This window comes from Chlorocebus sabaeus, chromosome 8 (genome assembly GCF_047675955.1).
Source record: "Chlorocebus sabaeus isolate Y175 chromosome 8, mChlSab1.0.hap1, whole genome shotgun sequence".
NCBI lineage: Eukaryota > Metazoa > Chordata > Mammalia > Primates > Cercopithecidae > Chlorocebus > Chlorocebus sabaeus.
In genome coordinates this window covers 16,919,081-16,938,990 of record NC_132911.1, presented here as the reverse complement: position 1 = coordinate 16,938,990, position 19,910 = coordinate 16,919,081, and positions in this window count along the sequence as shown.

The window sequence follows — 19,910 nt, the reverse complement described above, 5'->3', positions numbered from 1 at the left end:
TAATGTCTCACACCTCTAATCCCAGCACTTTGGGAGGCTGATGCAGGAAGATCACTTGAGCCCAGGAGTTCGAGACCAGCCTAGGAAATATGATGAGAACCCGTCTCTATAAAAAATAAACAAAATCAACTGGGTGTGATGGCTTACACTTGTAGTCCTAGCTACTCAGGAGGCTGAGGTGAGAGGATCACTTGAGTCTAGGAAGTCAAGGCTGCAGTGAGCCATAGTCACACTACTGCAGTTCAGCCTGGGTGACGGAAGAATACCTTGTTTCCAAAGGAAAAAAAAATACTGATTACAAAAAGAAAAAAAAAAAAAAGGCTGAAATTTCTTTCTCATGAACCTGATCTAAATGTTGAGAAAACTGTTGCTGGTTTTTGGAAGGGCAGATCCATGTTCTATGTCCCTCTTTCAGCAGCATCAGAGCATTCTGGCCAAGAGTTTCTCAGTGCCACACCCTTGGAACCATGGTCAGAGGCTTTTCCAATGTTTCCAGCCTCTGTGGCACCCGTTTTCCAGAAACAAGAGTTTGTTCGCTGAAACCTTTGGCTTTGTAATCAGATAGCTGGCAAGGTTGCTATTTGCTGCTCACAAAGAATCCTGTCTTTGTGAAAAGCACACCTGTAGATTTAGAAAGGTCTTTTCCTGTTGGGGTTTCATGTGTAACATGTCTTAGCAAGTATTCACAGCACAGGTACTCCCCTCCCGAAGTGAATATGACCATCCACATTCATGAGGAATCAATTTTGTTAAGTCTGCTGGAAGAACGCAGGACCTAAGGCTGTCAACGATGCTCACGCCTGGTTGTGAGTGGTCATTAGACCATCAAGTGATCAAGGACCCTAGCTGGTCATAAATACCAGCCAGGAGTATCCAAAGTTATCCTGTCTCATTTTACAACTACTTACACATTACTAAGCCAGTTCTTGACCAGAATGCCTTTAAAAATAGAATCTAGCTTTTATAGGTCACCATATTGGAGATTTTATTTTTAGTTTTAGAAGAATAAGACACTGGCGACTATTGTAATTCCAAACATCACGCATTGTAGGAGTTTGATCCTATAATGTTAAACATTATAGAAATTAGATCACTATAATGCCAGATAATTACCAGACTCTGAAGCTTGTATTTTATTTACCTGTTTGCTATTGTGTTTAAGACATTTACAAAGTAAGAATATTTAAATCAGGGATCCACTTCTAACTTTTTTTTTTTTTTTTTTTTTTTGAGACAGGGTCTCACTCTGTCACCCAGGATGGAGTGCGGTGGCTTGATCTTGGCTCACTGCAACCTTCACTTCCCGGATTCATGTAATCCTTCCACATTAGCCTCCCCCGTAGCTGGCACTACAGGCACGTGTCACCATCCTGGCTAATTTTTGTATTTTTTGGTAGAGACGGAGTTTCACCATGTTGGCCAAGCTGGTCTCAAACTCCTGACCTCATGCAATCCATCCACCTCGGCCTCCCAGACTACTGGGATTACAGGTGTAAGCCAATGCACCAGGCCCTCTAACATTTTTATTCAGACTTACTTTTGCTCTTTCCTGGTAGATCTTTTTGGTATTATTTTATAAAGTGAAAGGCAAAATGGTGAGACACCTATTCTTTAATTAATAAGTTTATTAACAGATAAGGTTACAGCAACTGGAAGTGTTTAATATCTGTAGGTATGATGACATGAAAAGGTTCAAATTTATTTCATCTATCACCTTGCACAGTATGACAAGTGGAAAGAGGCACTGTAGGTGCAAACCCAACAATTACAGCTGCTTAAGCCTAAAACTACAAGACAATATTCCCAGTTTCTTCTTCCAGGAACACATGTATCTTGTTTTGGATTATATTTTTCCACTGCATTTTGACCTTCATAAGTATTTTTCAAGTCTGCTCTTTCTGTCTGTCTTATAATGTCTTTCTATTCCATTCTGGGAAGCAATAAGATCTGGAGTAGAAAGATGCCTCTGATTTCCCCAGGCGGAGAGAACACACCAAGGAGAAAGGTTGCGTTAGTGTTTTACCACCCTTTAAAATAGATGCTTCCCAAATGTCTGATCAAGACACTTGTTAAAAATACTGATTCCCAATCTGGGCCTTTGAAGAGTCTGATTTGATAGGCTTAAGGTGGTACCCAGGGACGTCTCTCTGTCTCGTTTTTTTTGGTTGTTTTTTTTTTTTTTTTTTTTGAGATGAGGTCGAGCTCTGTCACCCAGGCGAGAGTACAGTGACGCAATCATAACGCACTGCAGCCTTGGCCTCACCAGCTCAAGCAATCCTCTGGCCTCAGCTTCCTGAGTGCTGGGATTGGAGGTATGTGCCACTAAATCTGGCTAATTATTTTTTATTTTTTATTTTTATTTTTATTTTTAGAGATGTAGTCTTGCTATATTGCCCAGGTTGGTCTCGAACTCCTGGCCTCAAGCAATCCTCCCACCTCGGCTCCCCAAAGTACTGAAATTGCATGCGTAAGCCACTGCGCCCAGCCGGACCCCTCATTTATTAAGCTACTGGGACGTTGTTATCATCAGGGCAGTTTAGGGTGAATTAAAGTAGGTTCAAAGAACATCTTTAAAGGATCAGGACCACCGAGGGAGGCTGTGGAGGCTGTACTCTGCCCAGCCAAGTAGGGAGGAGCTGGGCTGAAATTTTACCAGCCCTGATGGCCAAAACATTCTCACTGGCAAGGCTGTGGGGGAACCTGAAAAACAAGGGCTTTTACATTGGTCCACCCACTGGAGGCACCTTTTTCTCAATGGCACCACGCTGCGTGTGTGTCAGCTGCTGGCCTGATCAGAATGGCCTACAGCTCTGGTTATGTGCACAGATTCCTGGGTTCTTACCCCAGATCTGTCGAAATACCATCTCTGGATTGGCTGTATTTTAAACTATCTCCTGCCACTCCCCACCACTGTGAGTCTCATACGTATAAAAGTTGGAGAACCACCAAGTGCTTAGATTCAAAGCCTTTTTTAAAAAATTTATTTATTTATTTATTTTTATTTTGTGACAGAGTCTCGCTCCATCACCCAGGCTGCAGTGCAGTGGCACGATCTCAGCTCGCTGCAACATCTGCCTCCTGAATTCAAGCAATTGTCCTGCCTTAGCCCCCCGAGTAGCTGGGATTACAGGCACCCACCACCACACCCAGTGAATTTTTTTTGTATTTTTGGTAGAGACGGGGTTTCACCATGTTGACCAGGCTGATCTCAAACTCCTGACCTCAGGTGATCCGCCCACCTCTGACTCCCGAAGTCCTGGGATTACAGGCATGAGCCACCGTGAGATCCAAAGCCTTTAAATAGCAATCTCTTTGACAGACATGACTTCATATTTTTTTCATCCCTAAGCTTTGTGGACTTTTCAATCCTCATCAGAAGTTGCAGGCTTGAACCCGGAGGTGGAGGTTACAGTGAGTTGAGATCACGCCATTGCACTCCAACCTGGGCGACGGATGAAACTCCATCTCAAAAAAAAAAAAAAAAAAAAAAAAAAGAAGAAGAAGAAGTTGCAGGTGGCACTGAACAGAAATTAGAAAGGACCTGGGACTCTAGTGCTCTAATAGTACGACCTGAAAAACCAGAGTCCATAGATCCTCAATCCCTTGGGCCAAAAGGCACGCTACCAATTCCTAATACCGTTAGACCTGAAGTCTACTTATAAGAAACACATAGACCCTAACTGTGACTGTCACTACTAGAGGCCAATGACCGCTCCTCCTAACTGCACTTCTATGTCAATGCAGAAGCTATGTCTCCCTCAGTTTCCTCTTAGTTTCCACACTGTCCTGGATTCTGTTCCTTATGCTCCAGTCCTACTGCAGCTGATTTCAAAGTTTGTGTCTCTTCTCTACAGAGTTTACAAGGTCCCTGAACCTCATCTCCTTCGATATGTCATCTTATACCTGCTGCATTGCTTTCCAACCATTGATTCCCTTTGTAGCTTTTCCTCCCCACTTCCCTGACTTTTCACCACCTGATTAACCCTTATCCACCCACAGTGTTCAGCTTTGTCCAATAAGTGCCAGGGACATGGCTTCAGGACACACTGGCTTCCTTCCTGTGTGACAGAACAAACAGTGCTGGATACCTACAGCCAGTGAGGCTCCATGGGGGCTACTCAGGTTCAGCTCTCCAGGAAATTGTTTACAATTTATTTAGTTAGTTCTCTGACTCGGATATTGTTGTGTCTGAGTCCAACACATTTCACAAGGTGGTCTCTGACTGAAAGCTTAGAGAAACGAGACACCAGAGAAAGGGCAAAATTGAGACTCAAAGCAAAACGAAATGAACATCACTTCAGGTTTGCCTGTGGGTCTTCCACTGTGATTGAAACACCGCTGCTCCTTTCTTAGAATATTTTGTTAGAGTTTTCTTTTGAATCTACTTTGCATGTTCCCCCTCAATCCCTGCCTTCTGAAACAGTGAATGCCTAGAAGTGCTTGTGATTTTAGCCACTTTGAGACGCAGGGAGGAATTTCTTTCCTATTTTCAGACTCGTTTTTTCATATTACTTCAGACTGCTGCTGACTCTGCTAGTGGTAACCAGGTTTCTCCTACTCCAGAGTTTAGACGGTTTTACTAGACATGTCTAGAAAGTAAGATACTTCACTTCTGGAATAAACTGGTCTTTAATGTGTTTTTGCTTGACTTCACGTAACAAGAGACATAATATAGTAGGAGATCAAAAATAATTCCTTGATGTTTTTAAATAGCTTTCCAGAGGTTAAAAAAACCCTAGATTTTGCAGAAATCATTGGTGAGGGAGAAAAAAACACCACTGCAATCTACTCATTCATCCTACAAACAACCATCTTGTCCCCAAGACTGGACAGAGTGACTTGTTATTAGCAAAGGATAATTAGAAAATGGCCATTTCTGAACATGAAAGACTACATATTTCCTATTAAATGTTATTAACGAAGTTCACTGTTTGCTTCTCTAATACAAGTTTTAGTCTTACTAAGCAATTATTTTCCCTAACACTTCCCCCCCGAAAACTGAGTAATGGATGGATAACCGTGCTGATTTTCCATGTAACTGGGCTTAACTGACCATTACCGACTCTCCTTAACAGAGTTAAACATCCTGTGACACAAATTTCCTGAAAAGCTTTGCTACGTGATGCACTTTCAGCGGCCCTGCATGCAGAGAGCCATGAGCCAAAACCAGCCCTTAGACTGAAAGTGAACCTCACCCTGGAACAGAAGCACCCGCCACCAGACAAGGTTCTACGCGTGGTTAAGGGACCAACTCCAGTCACGGGGATGACATACCAGTGCAGGAGGTAACATTTCAAAGGAAGAGAAGGGTCAGGCCATATCCAGTCACCCTGCCTCAGAAGAAGGGGACTGGCTTATGCAAATTACCAAATTTGGTTCAATTGTTTTCCTCACCTGTAACTGTTTGTCTTTCATTATAGAACTAACGCCACATGTCCTCACTTACAAGCGGGAGCTAAACGATGAGAATTCACGGACACATACGAGGGAACGACAGACACTGGGGCCTTCTTGAGGGTGGAAGGTGGGAGGAGGGAAAGGAACGGAAAAAAATAACTATTAGGGCCTATGCTTGGTACCTGGGTGCTGAAACAATCTGTATAGCAAACCCCCATGACGGGAGTTGTATATAAGAAACCTGCACTTGTACCCCTGAACCTAAAATAAAAGTTAAAAAAATGTACCCAGAGACTATGTCATGGAAGGGGAATTTCTCTTTTATTTGCAATACAGAAGAAAAGAAAAGCCCTTCTCTTACTTGGATAATGTGAAACATATTTCACTGCTGTCCACACTGTGATAGGGTGGATTGAGGGAGAGGAGAGGCAGGAGACTGGGAAGCCAGGAGGAGTCCATAGAGCGTGGCTCCTCCTCCTGGGGTATCACCCAGCCTCGTGTTCTGTCTCGGGGAGTGAGTACATCCATGCTCAAATATTAACAACCATTCTCCAGAGAATGGGCTTCTGAGCAGAATAAGATTTGAAAACTAGAATTGATGTTTCGATGACTTTGGAAAAGTGATCTCTTACCTTTCTTTGTTGGTTGAAGGAGAAAGCTAGGAAACCAGTGGGAGTGTTTTGATTAAAAGTTTTGCCAGGGTAATGGGTGGGCTTAGGTTTCTCTTTTCTTCTTTCAGTCTCTGGTATAAAGACACAGCAAGTCAAATCTAGGGGGATATGAGGAATGAAGCAATGGGGAGTCAGTGCTTAGTGTAACCGTTCTGGTTCAGATAACAATTCGAAGTTTCTAACAAGCCCATAAACATCTGGAATCCATGCAACTGGCCTGGCGGGGTTGCAAGAAAGGCTCTCCTGAGATTTGTCAGTTACTTCCTGCCCTAATCAGGACATGCATGTGTGAATATCTTTTCCCAGTATGTCTCTACTTTCATTTCCAGGGGAAATGGTATATGTAAGTATGATTGGAATGTGGAATGAGAAAACACATTTCCTACATTATTATTAGACGATTATTTCTATAGGCCTCCCCTAGTCAATAAGATCTGTCTGGTAATTTACTTAAAGTGTAATTTTAATAGAGCTTTATTTTTCATATGTTTGTACATATATATGTATGTGTATCTTACACACATATGTTATATATATACACTACATATTATATGTGTGTTTAATATATGTGTATTATATATCATATATAATATACATGTGTAATATATGCACATATATTTAAAAAAATAAGGAAGAGGCAGGGCACAGTGACTCACATCTGTAATCCCAGCACTTTGAGAGGCTGAAGTGGGTGGATTACCTGGGGTCAGGAGTTCGAGACCAGTTTGGCCAACATGGTGAACCTCCATCTCTACTAAAAACACAAAAATTAGCTGGGCATGGTGGCAGGCGCCTGTAATCTCAGGTACTCGGGAGGCTGAGGGAGGGGAATCACTAGAACCCAGGAGGCAGAGGTTGCAGTAAACCGAGATTGTGCTACTGCACTCCAGCCTGGGCAAACAGAGTGAGACTCTCTCAAAAAAAAAAAAAAAAAGAAAAAAAAAAAGAAAAAAGAAAGGAAGAGAGCAAAACATTCTTGTGTGCAGAAACACAGATACAAAAATGCTAAAATCTTTTTGTGTTTCAGGAAAAAGAGTATGGTAGCCCCATATTTGAAAAGACATGATTTTAACTCATGTCAAACTCTTTATAGGAAAGTATATGGTAAAATTTAAAGACTTTTTTTTTTTGTATATCTAAAAATCAATTACGGCAACTGGCTTAGTGAAGAGAAAAAATAGGTAAGAATAACACTTAGAATTTCTGTACTTTTCTCTAGGGAGCAACTGCTTAGTACTGTAAAGAATTGCAAATGTTAATATTTTCTATTTATAGGGAAAGCTTGAAAGTTATACCAGAAATTTCAAAGACTAACTTCTGAGCCCTGAGCCTTTGCCAATACACTACATTTATTTTTGGCTCCGTGTGTGCTTACAGTTTGCTTATACCCCAAGTTCTATGCAGGCTTTGATTTTTTTCCCAAAATATCTGTCCAACACTCCTCAGGAATTCCCCGCTCTGACAGGTTAGTGACCTTTCCATAGAGGATGAATGCACCAGTTTGGTTTATTTGAAACAAACATATAAAACCAGTGACGGCAATGGAGAGAACACCCAGGAACCCAGTGCTGGGGCCTCCTGTCACAGCAGAAATGATTCATTAACAATATAGTCAATGTTCCCAGGGCAAATAACTTCCATTTCACCATTGGACTGGAAGACAAAGAGAGAGATGATTTATTAAAATTAAGTTTTAAAATTTTAACCTCTTGTACTTGGTAGTACCTTTGACGGAGATATATATACGTGTGTGTGTGTGTGTGTGTGTGTGTGTGTGTATACAATCTTAGACTCTGTCCTTCCTAGTCCGTAAAATATGTGATGGGAGATTTTACAAGTGAAGGAGTACTCCTCTGGGCCAAACGTGTGGATAAAACAATTACAAAAAGCAACACCCCAATTATGATGCCTAATTACATCCAGTTAATAAAGGACAAACAAACTTCTTACAAAAAGACAAAAGTAATCAAACTCTAATTTTATTTTACTTTAAACGTGCCGAGCCCAGTGATTAAATTTTTCGAAGGTGAAGTCTGAATGGCCCTATATGCCTTGAATTTAACGAATAGTAGGTTGCGGTGAATAATTTATTCAACAAACATATTAAAGAGGCTTGGATATGAGAAAACAAGCTAATATTTAGTTTACTTTTCAAAAGGTGTGAGACTGAGAATGATTATTAAGGTAATGATTTTAATTTAGAGAAGATTTGAGAACGTGTAGCCAATCTTTTGGAGGCCAGGAGAGCTACAGGCGAGTTCTGGCCAATCATTCAATTATCAGTTATTAATTATTTATGTGGCAAGTACTGCACTAGGCAATGGATATATACAAATAAAGAACTAAAACACTCATGAGCTAGTGAGTAGACATGGAACACATTGTTGTAAGGCACCATGCCAAGTGCCACGGTAGAGATGGCAGCAAAGTACTCTAGGGGAACACAGAGTCACAAGATACTACTGGCCTCAGAGCTGGGAAAGATTTTTTTTTTTTTTTTTTTTTTTAAAGAGATGGGATCCTGCTCTGTTGCCCAGGCTGTATTGCAGTGGCACCATCACTGCAGCCTCAGACTCCTGGACTCAAGTATTCTTCCCAGGTTCACCTCCCCAAAGCACTGGGATTACAGGCGTGAGCCACTACATTTGACCAGATGATGTGATCTTTGAACTGGGTCTTGAAGGAAGAGCAGGCATGTTCCTGATGACAGAAGAGCCAGTCCTTCCAGGCAAGAGGAGTTCCCAATGCCAAGATATGGAGTCCTAAAATCACCAGATCTTTTAGAGAAGCTTAATGCTGCTGGAGTGTAATTTGCTTGTAGGTAAGTACAGGGTAAGAGTTGAGCTCTGTGGATAGATTTTCCCACTGTTTCCCTGCATTATCCTTGTCTCCTTGCTTAGTTTATAAAGTTAGACAGAAGGATCTCTAAGTTTCAAAATTTTATGATCCTATCAAATTTGGGGAAAAAAATCTGTTCCTAGTTGGATGAAAAGAACTCTTTGGGGTGAACAAGGGTGTGGGATTGTTTCCATGAAAATGAAGGTTTGCAGCTGCCTCACACAGCTACATTAAACAAAAAAGAACAACAAGACTTTTTTTTTATTTTTAGCACATCTTCTTGACATGTGCTTCTAGCACTATTCAGAAGGCAAATCATTTTTCCTCCAATAATGAATAAGTTTCTTTTCAGTTTCTTTAATTAGACTCCCTCAGCAAATGGAAAGTTTTCATCCTGGTATCGTTAGATGAAAAAGTGTGTGTTTTAAAAACAGCCAACCTACTTCTAAGAGCAACATGAATACATATTTATTGTCATTTAACTATAGATATATACAAATGCAGGAAACTGAGGCTCCAAGTTCTGGGTGGAACTTTCTGATCACAAGTTCTTTGCAGACTTCAGAAACCACAGTGGTCCTCAAGTTATTGAGATGAAAGGAATGACCTGTAAAATTGATATACTAAATAATGAAAGAGAAATAAACAGAAAACATCTATTCCACACATAACATATAATCTCAATTAAAAACATAAAATTTGAAAAAATAAGGTGAGTTTATAAAAGATAGTCAGACATTTGGGATTTTTTTTCAATACTTAATATTGAAAATTATTATGACTTGATTATTTAAGTAATTTCACTTTAACTCATAAATACAGAGATTAGCTAAACTTTAAATTTTAACTCATACACAAAACTCCAGGAAAAGATAATTGCTAGTATTACAAAGTCACTTTTTAAAAAATCAGAAAAAAGCAATTATCTGCTGTTTAAAAATTTTAATTTTAATTTTTAAATTTTTTTTATTTTTTTATTTTTTGAGACTGCATCTTGCTCTGTTGCCCAAGCTGGAGTGCAGTGGCACGATCTTGGCTCACTGCAACCTCCACCTCCTGGGTTCAAGTGATTCTCGTGCCTCAGCCTCCCAAGTAGCTGATACTACAAGCATGTGCCACCATCCCTGGCTAATTTTTGGATTTTTAGTAGAGACAGGGTTTTGACATGTTGCCCAGGCTTGTCTTGACCTCATGAGTTCAAGTGATCTGCCCGCCTCGGCCTCCCAAAGGGCTAAGATTACAGGCATGAGCCACTGCACCTGGCCATAATTTGTTTTATTTTCATCTCCAAAGTTTTAAAGAGTACTTGAGAGTTTTTGCTTCTTTGAGATCTGTGATTAAAGACCACTGATTGCTCTGACATAAGCAACTTCACCCCAAACACCTTTTTATGCTCTCTGAAATGGAAAAACGTGTGTTATATAGGAAACCTTTGTGTTTCCCTGTTCCAATGCTCTCATAGCAACTGGCCCACCTGCCCAAAGCATATCCACCCTTTAACATCAGATTCGAACTATCTCCCCTGTAAAACATCCGCTTAGTCATCTCTGCTTGAATAACCACTACTTTCTGCTCAGAAGTTCTTCATTACCTATTCCCCATCACTTAACTGGTAATTAGACCCATGCTGGCTTTTCAATAATTATCCTCGGCTCTTTCATTGGTGACTCTAAGTAGGTTCCGGTGTTAACGCCTCAATCTACTCAATAAGGTCATTGATGCTTGGGGACACAGACCTTTTCTTTTTGGCACCTCCACAGAGTTTACCTCAGTAGAATAACTGGTTAGTTCAACAAACATTTGCTAGGCAGCTACCATGTGAAACTAGCATAGGCCCTGTATCTTTGTCCAGGTTTGTCGTTAAAGGCTGCCAGCAAACTCAAGGTAATTTAAATGTAAAAATCTGTATCCCTAATAGATGAGTTATTTATGTAAGTTAATGATTTGAAATTTTTTATTTGGCAAAAAAGAGGAAGAAGGAGAAGGAGGAAGAGAAGGAGGAGGAGGAGAAAGAGAAGGAAAAGAAATGGAAACATTTATGGGGCTTTTACAAATCTAAGTGTTTATTTTCTGTATGTTTATTTCACAGCATTACTATTTATGTCATAGGATTATGGCTAATGGTGTGATGAGAAAAGGAATATATGCTGTCTTTCTGAACTCAGGGACCTCCCATGGCTCTCTTGAAAGAGTTGTGAGCCTCCTTCCAAAAACGTCCAATAACCTATGTGATGTCAATATGTCAGCATCCTCAGTGGCATGATGACTGTCTTTGTTCAATTGGTGTTGCTGTAACAGAATATCTGAGACTGGGTAGTTTATAAAGAACAGAGGTTTATTTGGCCTACAATTCTGGTGACTGGAAAATTCAAGATTAAGCACCTGCAACTGACGAGGGTCTCGGGCTGTTTCAACTCACTGCAGAAAGTGGAAGAGGAGCCAGCCATGTGTAGAGATCACATGGTGAGAGAGGAAGCAAGAGAGTAAGGAGCACTGTGGCAGGCTCTGTTACACAACCAGCTGTGGAAGGAACTAACAGAGTGAGAATTCATTCACTGACCTATGGAGAGTGTTAATTTATTCATCAAGGATCCACACCCTCCAGGACCCAAACATTTTTCACTGGGCCCTAAGTCCAACATGGGGGATCAAATTTCAAAATTAAGTTTGGAGGGGAAAAAACATCCAAACCATAGAAAATGACCTTATCAATAACCTAGTGGAAATGGCAGAGCAGGGGAATTTGAGTTCAAGAACCCATTTTTTAATCTAGCTGTATTGCTTAGCTTAGGCACTCAGCTTCACTTCTTGGAAAATCAGGGAAAATTATTATCATGATAATTATAATAAAATTATCTTCATAGGGTTGATATAGAAAAAAAGAACATGAGTATGCAAGAAAAAGTATTTGAAAGCCTTTGAAAAAGTAGTTAGGATAACAAATTTCACATTGGCGCATCAGTCCTCCACAATCATTGAAAAAATATTATTGTCCCATGTTATGATCCAGCCACTATGGATTTTGAAACCTGCTTAATTATGGCACTCAATAACAATATCGCCACATAATCTTGTTTTGTTCCTTGTAGATGAACGTTTTTTCTTAGAGGAACGTGTTTTTCTTTATATGGAGGACAGCTCTGGCTCTTTCATTTCCCTGTATTTTAGGTAAGTTCCAAGGACTTAATAATAGACTTAGGTTCCTCATAATTGATGTCAAATCACAGCATTAAATATATTGCAAAAAATTGTAAAACAGAGGGCAGCACTTTTTTAAAAAAACAAGGAGTTTTAATGCATGTAAGCTATGCTATAAGAGATAAAAGTATTGGATCATGCAGTTCAAATCTGCAAAACCACAAAAAGGAGTTTATTTATCTGGTAATAGAAGGCTATGAGCAAAAAGAATTGTGACTAAACACTGTACCCAAGTTGGTAAATTTCTTTCTAACAGGGAGTGGAAATTAGCGCTTCTGAAACTACTTTGCATGTGTCCCAGGTGTGAACAAATGGGTACATATGAGGAGCCAGATTTCTCACGGTCAGATATGAAGTTAAAAATAAGGAAGAGGTGAAGCTCAGAATGAACCCTGTGGCTCTAGATTAGAGTCAGAGATATCAATATAAGCTCCTGTTTATGTTTATATATATGCAAATAGATAGAAAAAGAAATAATCTTAGATGTGCATATGTATGAGTTAGTATGCATACGTATGTTGACTCAGCAGCAGTTGCACCCCAATGGCAATAAGCACACTCAGTGCCCAGATTTTGGTTTCCACATATCATTCTCCAGTAAAAGGAAGCAGGGCTCTTTGGAGAAATGGCTGATTCTAGAGCTGGGGCAAGGAAAATACAAGACAGTTGTGGAGCATTTTGTAGCGCCAGAAAGTAAGGAAGTACTAATGAGAAGCAGAAGGAGGAGTGGACGGGTGGGAGGAAGAGGAGAAAGGGGGAAAAGGAAGGATGGAAGGACCAGAAGCAGAAGGAGAAGGGGAAGAATCAGGAGGAAGAGGAGGAGAAAGAGGAGGAGGAGGAAGAAGGGTAAAGAGGGGAAGGAGGAGGAGTGAGGGGCAGGAAGATGAGGGGAAGGATTAGGGGGAGGAGGACTAGGACTAGAAGGAAGAAGAAGAGGAGGAAGAGGAGAAAGAGGAAGAGAAAGAGCCATATTAAAAGGACCAAAAAGCCAACCTGAAAGGGCTCCCTATTGACAAACCTGGAATAATTTGAGCAACCAAATAAATATTGATAGCATTGGATTATAACACAAACAATAAAATAAGTATTGATGAGTCCATACTGGTATAAATGAATGAATGAAGGAGTGAGAAGGGGCATCTCTTTCTTACAGAAGAATGCCAAACAGTATATATAGATACTCCCCGCTCCAGGAGGTAGACCTTAATTTCCTTATCCTTGAGTGAGAGACGAACTTAGGGACTCAATGCCAAAACACAGAGAATGGAAAGGAAAGACATAACTTTACAGAGTAGAAACTTGGAAGATACCATCTTAACCAAGTGGTAAGTCATGTGAATATCACCTACCCCCTAATATGATGTGAAGAGAGTTACAAACCTCATCTCTGAGGTATTCTTATGAAAAACAAACCCTGGGAGCAATCTTTTTTTTTTCTTGAGACAGTCTCATTCTGGCTCCCAGGCTGGAGTGCAGTGATGAAATCTCAGCTCAGTGTAACCTCCACCTCCCGGGTTCAAGCGATTCTCTTGCCTCAGCCTCCTGAGTAGCTGGGACTACAGGCTCACACCACCATGCCCAGCTAATTTTTGTATTTTTAGTAGAGACAGGGTTTCGCCATGTTGGCCAGGCTGGTCTGGAACTCCTGTCCTCAGGTGATCTGCCTGCCTTGGCCTCCCCAAGCTGGGATTACAGGTGTGAGCCACCGCACCTGGGCCCCTGGGGGCAATAATGAAGAAAAAACATGGAACTAACCCAAATTGGGGGAAATTCTATAAAACACCTGGCCTATACCCTTCAAAATTTCTGGATCATGAAAAACAAGGAAAAATAAGAAAATGTTATACACCAGAAGAGAAACTAAGGAGACATGACTACTAAATGCAATGTGGTTTCCTGGACTACATTCTGAAACAGAAAAAAATACATTTTATTTAAAAAAACACAAATAATGTCTATAGTTTAGTTAAACAGTACTATTCCTTAGTTTTGTCAAATGTACCATGGTCATGTAAGATGTTAATATTAGGAGAAACTGGGTGAAGAGTATGTATATTATATTTGCAACCTGAAAGTATTACAAAATAAAAAGTTTATTTCAAAATTTTTTTCATTTTGGCAATAAAAAAATGAGGTACTGATACATGCTACAATTTGGATAAATCTTGAAAACATTATGTTAAGTAAAAAAAGTGAGTCAAAAACGACCCTGTATTACATATGAAGTTTCCATTCATATGAAATGGAACCATCCGTTTGTCTGAAACAGGCAAATCTCTAGAGACAGAAAATAGATTAGTGGTTGCCTAGGGCTGGAGGGATAAGAGGAAGGGGAGTCACCACTAATGGGTGCAGGTTTTTCAGAGAGTGGTGAAAATGTCCAAAAATTGATGGTGGTTATGGTTCATATTTAAATATGAATATCCTAAAAATCATTGAATTGTAAAGTTTAAAGAGATGAATGATATGATATGTGAATTATATCTCAATAAAGCTGTTTTTAGAACAAATTCTCCTGGGCAGGTTTTTTCTGTGACTGGATGTTGAAGTTCAAACAACATCATTAGACCTAAACTTGATTTTTCTGCATTTCTTGGTTCTACCTTCCTTTATGTTGGTGACCCCTCAGCTCCACATGGCCCCTTCAGGCTCAAATTGTATTCACTTCTCAACACTCTGGTGGCATGAGCATGTCTTTCTACCCACAGTCCCAACAAAAATCTCACTTCACTTTATTTTTTATTTTTTGAGGTGGGGGATCTTGCTATGTTGCTTGGGCTGGTCTCAAACTCCTAGACTCAAGCGATCCTCCCACCTCAGTCTCCGGAGTAGCTGGACTACAGGTGCAAGTTCTGATTGGATGATTAGAAAGTTTCTAAACCAAACTCCTCCCAAGTTTGTGTAATAGGATAGGGCTGGGAGGGGTGGATAGGTTTGTGTGGCATTGATAGTTACTCAGACGACAAACAAAGAAATAAAACCCATCGTTCTGTTAACAGGAAAAATGTGAGTTAATGCTGAGTAGCAAACTAATATATATCCCTCCTTTCTTGGTCAGTACGTAGAACTCGAAAGAAACAAATCTTAAGTTAATGAAATGAATGCGTTTTCCTTAAAAAAAAAAAAAAAAAGCAAATAAATATGCTGTATTTCTAAATTTTTCTCTTGGTATTCAACAGAAAAAAAGAAAAACCAACAGGAATAGAAAAAAAAAATTGTACCCCTTTTGAGATACTCTCAAATACAGTATACAAAAGTACTGGTGCTTTTTCTTTATAGCAATTTAATTGGTTTCTAACTTGACTCAGGCGGGGAAACATGATATTACCGCCAACTAAAATGTAGACTGTTTCATGACAGGATACAACTGTTCACTATTGCATCCATTGGCCACAGGTCACTATTCAAATACAAATTGAAATTAGTTACGGTGAAATGCAATTTAAAATTCAGTAACTTAGTTGTGTTAGTCACCGTTTTCAGTGTTCAGTGGTCACATGGGACTAGTGGCTAATGTGTAACAAAGAGTATTTCCATCATGAAAAAATAATTCCACTATTGAACAGCAACAGTTTAAACTATTTTATTTTTTATTTACTCATTCATTCATTCATTTTTTTTAGAGATAAGGCTGAAGGGCAGTGGCACAATAGCTCTCTGCAGCCTCAAACTCAAGTGGGTTCAAGCGATCCTCCTGCCTCCGCCTCCCAAGTAACTGGGACTATGGGTGCAAGCTGCCACACTCAGCTAATTTATTTTATTTTGTTTTATTTTATTTTATTTTATTTTATTTTATTTTATTTTATTTTATTTTATTTTATTTTATTTTATTTTATTTTATTTTTTGTGGAGACAGGGCCTCACTTTGTTGCACAGGTTGGTCTCAAACTCTTGGCTTCAAGCTATCCTCCCACCTCAGCCTAGCTCTGGGATTTACAGGTATGAACTATCATGCCCTGTTGATATTTATTTCTAGAGTTTTCTCAGACATCAGATTCTTGAAAGCATCTCACATACGACAATTTTATTAGGCAGACAAAAACAAAGAAAGACTCACACTTAGTTACCTTCATCTCTGAATATTCAGAGGACTCCACTCTTATGAGGTTAGCTGGATGCCCTTCAGTGGTTACTGTTAACTGTCCATCCGGATGTGGCGTTGGAGTCCTTCGTGGCTAGACCCCAGAGTATCTCTGTCTAGGAAGCAGTGAGTATCGCTAGTTCGCTTTCTTACTTCATACTGTATCCCTTAGTAAGTTCATTTGTGAGGGCGTCGCTCACTGTAGACAGAGCCCCAAACTGCTCCCTAAAGTGGAGCCAAAGACATTTGCTCCTGGTCACAGCTGCTGTCACCACGGATCCACAGTGGCCCTTTGCATGCCAACATTGCCAGTTCAACCAGCACATTGAATCTTTTATTGAAATTGGCAGAGACACAAAAATCAATCCCACAACACATGCTTGGATCACCTCGATCCCTTTTGCTCTTCTCAGCTTCTCAAGCAGACAGAGGGCACCAGGGGTCTCTGTGTTGTGGTCTTTGCATGCCCTAGCACAGGGCTTTCTGGTCATCTTCCCACAAATTAGAAGAGTCAAGCAAACATGCAGTTGGTTGGACAGTGGTTGCCCCTCACTCTGTGTAAGTGGGTGGGATGAGGATTGTGGTCAACTCCCGGAAGACTCGGAGCGAATACTGCCAAGGCACTCTTCCCATTCCAATATTCCAAGCTACCAGCACCATGTTCTCCTATCTGGTCTTTTCCTTAAGATCCCATCCTCTCTGGAATATGTAAATCTCCTGAGCCCCTAGAGACAATGCCTTTGCACATTTCACCCACAGAACTCTACATAGCACCAGGTTACACTGAATGATAGCAGATCGTTGTTGACAGAGATTTGCCATCTAGAGACCTTACTGTACAGTTTTACTTCTTTAGTCAGACCATTCAATGTGTAAATGTTCCTCATGCCTGTAATCTGAGCACTTTGGGAGGCCAAGGCAGGGGGATTGCCTCAGCTCAGGAGTTCAAGACCAGCCTGGGCAACATGGTGAAACCCCGTGTCTACTAAAATACAAAAGAAATTAGCTGGGCCTGGCGGTGTGCGCCTGTAGTCCCAGCTACTCTGGAGGATGAGGCACGAGAATCCCTTGAACCCAGGAGACGGAGGTTGCAGTGAGCCGAGATCGCGCCACTGCACTCCAGCCTGGGAGACAGTGAGACTCTGTCTCCACAAAAAAATAAAAATAAAAAATAAATAAATTTAAAATGTGTAAATGTTCTTGGGAAATTGCTGCTTAAAGCACTTCCAAAAATAACTCAATTTTGGATTTTAAAATGTAGGAAATACAAATAGGCCGCTGCAGTGGCTCACGCCTGTAATCCTAGTACTTTGGGAGGCAGAGGCAGGCGGATCACCTGAGGTCAAGAGTTTGAGACCAGCCTGATCAACATGGTAAAACCCCGTCTCTACTAATAAAACACACACACACACACACACACACACATTAGCTGGGCGTGGTAGTGGGTGCCTGTAATCCCAGCTACTTGGGAGGCTGAGGCACGAGAATCACTTGAACCCAGGAGGTGGAGCTTGAGGTGAGCTGAGATCACACCACTGCACTCCAGCCTGGGCAACAGAGCAAAACTCCATCTCAAAAAAAAAAAAAAAAAAAAAGTAAAAAAGAAATAATCCAGATCTTTCTCGATTGAATAAATTAAAATCATGAAAAGGTTTTTGCATAACAGCTTTACTGAAGTGTAATTGACATACACTACTGCCATATTCAAAGTATGAATTTGATAGGTTTTGACATATAGGAAACCTTTGCCATAATCAAGATAATGAATTGCCAGGCTGCAGTGGTGCAATCACGGCTCACTGCAGCCTCAAACTTCTGGGCTCAAGCGATCCTACCGCCTCAGCCTCCCATGTAGGTGGGATTACAGGCATATGCCACCATGCCTGGTTTTTTTCTTTTTTTTTCCATTTTCGGTAGAGATGGGGTCTTGCTGTGTTGCCCAGGCTGGTCTTGAACTCTTGGGCTACAGTGATCCTCCCACCTCGTCCTGTCAAAGTGCTGGGATAACAGGCATGAGCCACTGCAAGCTAGCTCATATGTATTCTTTGGTGAAGTTTCTGTTCAGATATTTTGACCATCTTTAAAAGTAGGTGTTTGTTTTCATATTATTGAGTTTTGAGAGTACTTTATATACAAGTTCTGGACATGAGTCTTTTAACAGATGTGTGATTTGTAAATATTTTCTTCCAGTCAGTGGTTTGTCTTTTTAATCTCTTAAGATGTTTTTGAAAGAGTAGAATTTCTTGACTTTGGTGAAGCCCAGTTTATGATGTTTTAGTGCATTGTACTTCTGGTGTTATAGATAAGAAAAGTTCACTTAGTCCAAAGCCATATAGATTTTCTCCTGTGTTTACTTCTAGAAGCTTTATAGTTTTAGGTTTCACAATTACATCTACTATCTGAGTTAATTTTTGAGTGGTGTGAAGTACAGATCACAGGCTTTTTTTTTTTTTTTTTTTTGCATCCAAAAATTAACTTTTCTAACACTGTAGTTGAAATGACTCTCTTTTTACCACTGAATTGTTCCTGTACCTTTGTTGAAAACCAACCAACCATATATGCACAGGTCTGTTTCTAGACTCCGTTTTGTTTAGTTACTCTCAAATAACTGATCTGAGGTCAAAACTACATTGTCTAGGTTACTGCAACTTTATAAGTCTTACAGTTTGGTAGTGTGTTGTGCTACCTAACTGCAAGACTTATTATAAAGTGGTTCTTATTTTTCAAAATTATTTTGCTATTCTAGGTTCTTTGCATTTCCATATTGTAAATTCAGTTTGTCAATTCCACAAAAGCAGCCTGCTAGAATTTTGACTAGGATTGCACTGTATCTCCTATATGTGGAGTATATCATAATAATATTGAATCCTTCAATCCATGAAAATAGTACAACTCTATTTATTTTGATTTTATTTAATTTCTCTCAGTGATGTTTATAGTTTGTAGTGTACAAGGGCTGTACTTTTTTGTTAGATTTATCTCTATTTCATATTTTTAATGTTATCCTAAATGGCATTTTTAAATTTTCAATTTCCAGTTGTTATTTGCTGGCATACAGAAATGTAACTTATTTTTTTTGTGTTGATATTGCATCCTACATCCATGCTAAGCTTACTTATTTGTTCTAATAGCATTTGTAGAGTCCATCAGATTTTCTGTGTATGGAGTCATGTCTGTCGGAAATAGAGAGAGATTTATGCCTTCCTTTTCAATTTGGACATCTTTAAATTCTTATACTTGCCACTGCATTGGCTAGACCCTCCAGTACAATGTCAAATAGTAGTAGTGGCATTGGACATCCTTGACTTGTTTCTGATGTTGGGAAAGCTTTCAGTCTTTCATCATTGAGTATGTTAACTGTAGTTTCCTTATGGATTGCTTTATCAGATAGAGGAAGTTCCCTTCCGTTCCGCGTTGGCTGAGAGTCGCTTTTTTTTTTTTTTTTAAATCAGGAATGAATGCCAATTGTTGTGAAATAATTTTTCTGTATCTTTTGAGACGACAATGTGGAGGTTTCATTAGTCTGATAATGTGATGAATTGTGTTAATTTGTTATTTTTAAATCAACTTGCATTTCTGGGATAAACAAAATGTTTTTAAAAACAGAGAAATTTGGCTGGGTGTGGTGGCTCACACCTGTAATCCTAACACTTTGGGAGGCTGAGGTGGGTGGATCACGAGGTCAGGAGATGACACCATCCTGGCTAACACGATGAAACCCCGTC